Source organism: Arachis ipaensis, chromosome B10 (assembly GCF_059453495.1).
Source record: "Arachis ipaensis isolate K30076 ecotype BB chromosome B10, ASM5945349v1, whole genome shotgun sequence".
Lineage (NCBI taxonomy): Eukaryota > Viridiplantae > Streptophyta > Magnoliopsida > Fabales > Fabaceae > Arachis > Arachis ipaensis.
The window spans coordinates 33498024-33505969 of NC_142435.1; the positions used below are offsets into that span (position 1 = coordinate 33498024).

The following is a 7946-nucleotide window of genomic DNA, read 5'->3' on the forward strand; positions in this document are numbered from 1 at the left end:
GAATAAGGGCACTACATTCCTTGTTCATCACTATAGTCTGCCCTCCCTTGAGTGAGCTTTTCCTGGGAAGAAGTTCCTTCATATACTTGATGAATGCAGGCATTTGTTGAATTGCCTTGATGAATGGTATGTTCACATGCAGAGATGCAAACAAGTCTAGGAACCTTGAATATATTCTTTTTCCCACAGCACCATTGAGCAGTTGAGGGAATGGTGCATAGAGCTTCAGCAGCTCTTGTTGTGAGATTTCTGGTTCTTTGTGATCTCTATCCTCCTCCTTTGTTGGGTTGTCTTCAGGTTGTTTGCACATTTTGCCTTGCTTGTCTTCAATCTCTTGATCACTTGTAGTGACCATTTTGCAATCTTCCCATCTTACTTTCTTTTCTTCTCCCTTGGGGTTTTTCTCAGTGTCACTTGGGAAGCTATCAGTAGGTTTGGAAATCTTCTCAGCTAAATATCCCACCTGGAATTCCATCTTCCTAATGGTTTCTCCCTGGTTCTTAATATTGGCTTGCACCTCCTCTTTGAACACTTTATTTTCTTGAATCTCTTGGCATATTCTTTCAAGTAAGGCTTCAATCTTAGAGAGCCTGTCATCAATTGATGAGTGGTTCGGAGCAGATGTGCTATTTTGGTTTTGATAAGTATGTGGAGAAGTGTTGTTGTGGGGGTGTTGAGATGTCCTCTGGGTGAATTGTTGGTGAGCTGCATTGTTGTTGGAGTTGTAACGTCTCTAGTCTTGGTTTTGATCTTGCTCACTTCCCCACCCAAAGTTTGGGTGATTTCTCCATCCAGGGTTGTAAGTCTTGGAGTATGGATCATAGTTTTTCCTTGGTGAATTCCCAATGTAGTTGGCTTGCTCCTGACTCCCTTCTGCTTCTTGGTTTACTCCTTCTTGTGTTGTTGATGAAGTGGAGATTGCTGCTACTTGGTTCATCTCCATCTTCTTGGTGAGGTCAGCCAGCTGCTGGGTAATGAGCTTGTTTTGGGCCAACAGAGCGTCTACATTGTTTAGCTCCATCACTCCTCTTGTGTTCCCTCTTTCGGAAGCATAGAAGTAGTCGTTTTATGCTACTGTTTCAATAACATCTATGGCTTCCTCAATGGTCTTCTTCTTGTTCAAGGACCCTCCAGATGAATGGTCTACTGCCTTCTTTGACTCATAAGAGAGCCCTTCATAGAAAATGTGCAGCTGGACCCATTCGTTGAACTTGTCAGGTGGATACCTCCTTGTTAAGTCTTTGAACCTCTCTCATGCTTCATACAGAGTCTCACCATCCTGTTGCCTGAAGGGTTGAACCTCAGCTCTCAGCCTATTGATTCGTTGATGAGGGTAGAATCTTGCTAAGAATTTGTTCACCACATCCTCCCAAGTTGTTAAGCTCTCCCTTGGGAAGGATTCCAGCCACTTGGCTACCTTGTCTCTAAGTGAGAAGGGAAATAAGAGCAATCTATAGGCGTCAGGATGAACACCATTAGATTTTACTGTGTCACATATTCTCAGGAAGGTGGACAAATGTTGGTTGGGATCTTCTTGAACACCTCCTTCAAACGAACAGTTGTTCTGAACAAGGGTGATGAGCTGTGGTTTAAGTTCAAAGTTGTTGGCATGGATTGTTGGCTTTTGGATGCTACTTCCACAATTGCCTGGGTTTGGATTAATGTAAGAGTCCAAAACTCTTCTATCCTCCCCAGCATGATTTGCTCCACCTCCTCTGCCATGGTTGTGAGTCTCTTCTTCATGATGATTTTCCATGTTTTCTTCCATGTTTGGTTCAAAGTATTCCTCAAACTGTTCCTCCTCTTCTTCAGCACCAACTACTCATTTTCCTTTTGCCTCCCTCCTTAGTCTAAGGAAGGTTCTCTCTGGTTCAGAATCAAAGGAAGTTGAAGCCCCGCTTCTTCTCCCTGTCATACAACCAACAAGTACAAGCAGAGAAAATAGGTGCAGACAGTATTTGTGTCAGAATTGATGTTAGTTGTGGGTGATGCAATATATCAAACAGTTAGTGGGTTAGCAAATAGAATTGAAAATAACAAAGAAAAACAAAAGAGTAGATGGAGAAGGGAAGAAGTTTAGCTAAAACAAAAAGTAAATCACTCAAACAGAAAAATGAAATTCACAAAATAAAATGCTCAATCTAGTGATCTTCCAATCTAATCATTATTGATGCACAATCAATCCCCGGCAACGGCACCATAAACTTGATGCGGGGAAAACTTGTCTCTCAACAAATCTTCCTTCGGCAAGTGTACCGAAGTTGTCGTCAAGTAAAAACTCACAATAGAGTGAGGTCGAATCCCACAGGGATTGATTGATCAAGCAACTTTAATTAGAAGAATGTTCTAGTTGAGCGAGTCCAGAATTTGGGTTGAGAGTTGTAGAAAATAAAATGGCGGGAATGTAAATAACAGAAAAGTAAATGCTAGAATTAAAGAACTGGAAGTAAATGACTGAAAATAAATTGCAGAATTGTAAATGGGAATGGGGGATTTGCTCATAAAAGTAAATCGCAGAAATTAAAGAGAATGGGTAAGATTAGAGATGGGGAGTTCATTGGGCTTAAGAGATGTTGCAATTCTCCGGATCAAGTTCATTTTCATCTCTTCCTCAATCAATGCACTCATTCATCTCCATGGCAATCTTAAGTGATTGAATTACAATTTCTTGCAATTCAATCTCTCAAATCTTGATCAATAGCCAATTCCTTGGTCAATTGCTCATGAGAAGAGATGAAGTATGGTCATTGATTATACCACATGCATTTCCCAAACCAAGTATTGAGAGGGTTACAGTCACATACCCATCCAAACCCAATTTGGTCCAGCATGAGAAAGCATTTCTAGCTTGACCTCTTCATTCCTCTTCCAAGGTTCAAAAGAGATCCAAGTTTGAATAGCTTCTCTTCCAAGATAACTACTCAATTGGATGAAGATCGAAAGCTTTCAAGTAAAATCAAGAGGAAAGATAGAAGAAGAACAATGAAGATTAGTATTGATCCATCAAATTACAACAGAGCTCCCTAACCCAATGAAAGGGGTTTAGTTATTCATAGCTCTTGAAGATGAAAACAAAGATGGAGAATACATCATAAAACTAGAAATTGCAAAGAAAGTAAAATACAGAGAGTGGTTCTTCAGCCTCCAGTTCTCCTTTACAATTCAAAGCCACTCCTATATATACTACTCTTCTCAGCTTCTAGTTCACTCTTCAAGTCTTGGGCCTTTGGATCTTGAGTTTAAAGCAGTTCCTTTCTTTATTTGGGCTTGGCTTTACTTGCAGAGAGAAAGTGCGGAGTGGGCAGAGACTTAAGCTCAGGGCGTAAGGAGTGTTAATCATTTAGTGAAATTCCAAGTTCGGGAACGTTAGTGACACTTAACATTGTCACTAACGTTCCAATGCACCCCTTTTGCCTCATGTTAAAACCCACGTTAACTAGGTTAACGTGGCTTTTAACGTTGCCTTGTCAACCTTCGAGAACGTTAGTGACACTCAACATTGTCACTAACGTTCCAGTGTGCCCCTTCTTGCTTCACGTTAAAGCTCACGTTAACTAGGTTAACGTGGCTTCTAACGTGGCCTTTGCCATCCTTCGAGAACTTTAGTGACATTCAACATTGTCACTAACGTTCCAATGTGCCCCTAGGTCTCACGTTGGAGTCAACGTTAACTAGGTTAACGTGGCTTCTAACGTGGCCATCTTTTAGCCATCCCAACGTTAGTGACAATGTTGAGTGTCACTAACGTTGGCTCATCCATCATTTCTCATCGTTAGCTTCCACGTTAACCAAGTTAACGTGGAAGTTAACGTGACTCTTGGGGGTTGTGTGGTTGCTTCAACGTTAGTGATAATGTTGAGTGTCACTAACGTTGTCGACAACTCTTCATCCTCTACGTTAGTTCCCACGAGTTAACGTGGTACTTTGCACCATAGGCCAACGTTAGTGACAATGTTGAGTGTCACTAACGTTGGCTTCTCTTCCCCCCTTTAACGTTAGAGGCCACATTAACTAGGTTAACGTGGCTTCTAACGTGGCCACTTATGAGTAATTGCCAACGTTAGTGACAATGTTGAGTGTCACTAACGTTGGCTCAACTTCTCTTCTCCACGTTAGAGTTCACGTTAACTTGGTTAACGTGACTCTGTAACGTGGGCATTGATGGCTTTTTTGAGAGTGTTATTGGCAATCACTTTTCTCATTAATCTTGCAAGTTACCTCCCCTTTTCTTGCTTCTTTTTGGTCTTGAAATCAAGCAACAAAGTGCATCAAAGCTCTAGTCCAAGTCATGAGTAATGCAACATAATATTTGTCACTAAACTTATGCAAAATCCTCATGAAATCATGTAAAATGCACAATGTATGCTTGAGTCAAGGCATAAGTGAATATTTACCCAAAACTAGCTTATTTCCTAAAGAAATGCATGAAACTAACCTAAAAACAGTAAAGAAAAGGTCAGTGAAACTGGCCAAGATGCCCTGGCATCAAGGGTCGATCCCACAGAGATTGTCAGCTTAAAGCAAGCTATGGTTATCTTCTAAATCTTACTCAGGAGATTTAAATGAGATAATTGAATATGTTTATGAAAAGTGAATAACATGAAATAAATGGTACTCGTGATTCAGTAATGAGGAATAGGTTGAGGTTCCGGAGATGCTCTATCATCCGAATCTCTGCTTTCCTACTGTCTTCTTCTCCAAACACGCATGGCATCCTTCAATGGCAAGCTGTATGATCCTCTCGGATGAAAAATACCAGGTACGATCTCTGTACGGCTAATCAACTATCGGATTTCTCATCTCGGATGACAAATACCAGGTACAGCTACCACACGGCTAATCATCTATCGGTTCTCACTAGCGTCGGAATAGGATCTCTCTATCCTTTTGCACACTCTCACTGCGCCTAACATTCGTGAGTTTGAAGCTCGTCACAGTAATCCCTTCCCAGATCCTACTCGGAATACCACAGACAAGGTTTAGACTTTTCGGATCCCAGCAATGCTGCCAATTGGTTCTAGCCTCTACCACGAAGGTTCTAATCTCACGGACTTGGTCCGTGGATCAGAGACCCAAGAGATACGCACTCAAGCTGTCACCCAATGACTACATTGAGCTCAGATAGAATGGGAGTGGTTGTCAGGCATGCGTTCATAGAATTGAGAATAATGATGAGTGTCACGGATCACCACACTCTCTATATTGAAGTACGAGTGAGTATCTTAGAATAGAATCAAGCGTGATTGAATAGAAAACAGTAGTAATTGCATTAATCCATTGAAACACAACAGAGCTCCTCACCCCCACCTATGGGGTCTAGAGACTCATCCCGTAGAAAATACAATATGAGACGTAAAATGTCATGAGTTACAAAATGAATCTCTAAAAAAACTAGTAACTTAGGTTTACAGAAAATGAGTAACTATGTGCAGATAGTGCAGAAATCCACTTCCGGGACCCACTTGGTGCGTGTCTGGGCTGAGCTTTCAAGCTTTCACGTGCATATGCCCAAAGTTGGAGTTAAACGCCACCCTGGGTGCCAAAATGGGCGTTTAACGCCAAGAATTATGCCAGTTCTGGCGTTTTACGCCAGAAAGTTTTTGGCTGGCTTTTAACGCCAGTTTGGGCCATCGAATCTCGGGCAAAGTATAGACTATTATAAATTGCTGGAAAGCCCAAGATGTCTATTTTTCAAGGCAATTAAGAGCGCACCAATTAGGCTTCTGTAGCTCCAAAAAATCCACTTCGAGTGCAGGAGGGTCAGAATCCAACAGCATCTGCAGTCTTTTTTCAGCCTCTGAATCATATTTTTGCTCAGGTATCTCAATTTCAGCCAGAAAATACCTGAAATCACAAAAAAACACACAAACTCATAGTAGAGTCCAGAAATGTGATTTTTGAATAAAACTAGTAAAAACATAATAAAAAGTAATTAAATCATACTAAAAACTATGTAAAAACTATGCCAAAAAGGGTATAAATTATCCGCTCATCACAATCATAGAAAGAGAACAACACATACAAGAATGAAAATAGTGGTCATATGATGCAACCACACAATTAGGCTCAAACCTCACAAGGTTGTGTGTTCTTAGCTCTAAGACTATGTTCCACAAAATAATTCAAGTAAGATTGAAAAACAATATGTTGAATCTAATCAATGGAATGCCCTAAAAGAGATTTCTTGAAAATTTTTGTTGTTTTTGCCAAAATTATTTCCTATGTATGTATGTAGGCTGCGATGGATGCAATTTTAAAAATTTCTAGTTCTTTTCCTAATTTTCATTATCCAAAAATCATCATGAACATTTAGAACAAAATGAACTAGGTACTATACTATTCACAACATCCAATCACAACTTCTATCTATAGCATATATACCAAGCAAAAGCAAAAATACCAAATGCAATAGCTAGAAATAAACTATGAATAAGTTAAGGTATATGTACCAGAAGAAAATGCAATGCCATAGTCAAAAGTACTATTATATATTGCTGGAAAGCCCAAGATGTCTATTTTCCAACGCAATTGAGAACGCGCCAATTGGGCTTCTGTAGCTCTAGAAAATCCACTTAGAGTGTAGGAGGGTCAGAATCCAACAGCATCTGCAGTCCTTTTTTCAGCCTCTGAATTAGATTTTTGCTCAGGTCCCTCAATTTCAGCCAGAAAATACCTGAAATCACAGAAAAATACACAAACTCATAGTAGAGTCCAGAAATGTGATTTTTGAATAAAAACTAATAAAAATATAATAAAATGTAATTATATCATACTAAAAACTATGTAAAAATAATGCCAAAAAGGGTATAAATTATCCACTCATCACAACACCAAACTTAAATTGTTGCTTGTCCCCAAGCAACTAAAAACAAAATAGGATAAAAAGAAGAGAATATATAATAAATTTCAAAAATATCAATGAAGATTAGTTTCAACTAGATGAGCGGGACTAGTAGCTTTTTGCTTCTGAACAGTTTTGGCATCTCACTTTATCCTTTGAAGTTTAGAATGATTGGCCTCCATAGGAACTCAGAATTCAGATAGTGTTATTGATTCTCCTAGTTCAGTATGTTGAGTCTTGAAAACAGCTACTTTATGAGTCTTGGCCGTAACCCTAAGCATTTTGTTTTCCAGTATTACCACCGGATACATCAATGCCACAGACACATGACTGGGTGAACCTTTATCAGATTGTGACTCAGCTTTGCTAGAGTCCCCAATTAGAAGTGCCCAGAGCTCTTAAGCACACTCTTTTTGCTTTGGACCATGACTTTAATCGCTCAGTCTCAAACTTTTCACTTAACACCTTCACGCCACAAGCACATGGTTAGGGACAGCTTGATTTAGCCGCTTAGGCCAGGATGTTATTACTTTGGACCCTCCTGTCCATTAATGCTCAAAGTCTTGGATCCTTTTTATCCTTGCCTTTTGGTTTAAGGGTTATTGGCTTTTTCTGCTTGCCTTTTCTTTTTCTTTCTTTTTCTTCTTCTTTTTTTTTTTCCACTTTTTTTTTCCTTTTTTTTCTGTAAGCTTTTCACTGCTTTTTCTTGCTTCAAGAATCAATTTTATGATTTTTCAGATTATCAATAACATTTCTCCTTTTTCATTATTCTTTCAAGAGCCAATAATTTTAACATTCATAAACAACAAAATAAAAAAATATGCACTGTTCAAGCATTCATTCAGAAAACAAAAAGTATTGCCACCACATCAAAATAATTAAACTAATTTCAAGATAAATTTCGAAATCCATGTACTTCTTGTTCTTTTGCAAATAAAAATATTTTTCATTTAGGAAAGGTGAAAGATTCATGGACATTCATAGCATTAAGACATAGACACTAATGATCATGTAATGAAGACATAAACATAGACAAAACATAAAGCATAGAAACGAAAACAAAAAAGCAAATAAACAAGGAGATTAAAGAACGGGTCCACCTTAG

General features: G+C 39.0%; 1 non-coding gene across 1 annotated transcript; it reads left to right on the forward strand.

Moving 5' to 3' along the window:
• The first annotated feature begins 1208 nt into the window (after positions 1 to 1208).
• LOC148579630 (small nucleolar RNA R71) lies at positions 1209 to 1315 on the forward strand. The gene has a single exon (XR_015896849.1). It is a non-coding gene; the product is annotated as a small nucleolar RNA R71 (small nucleolar RNA).
• Positions 1316 to 7946: the final 6631 nt, after the last annotated feature.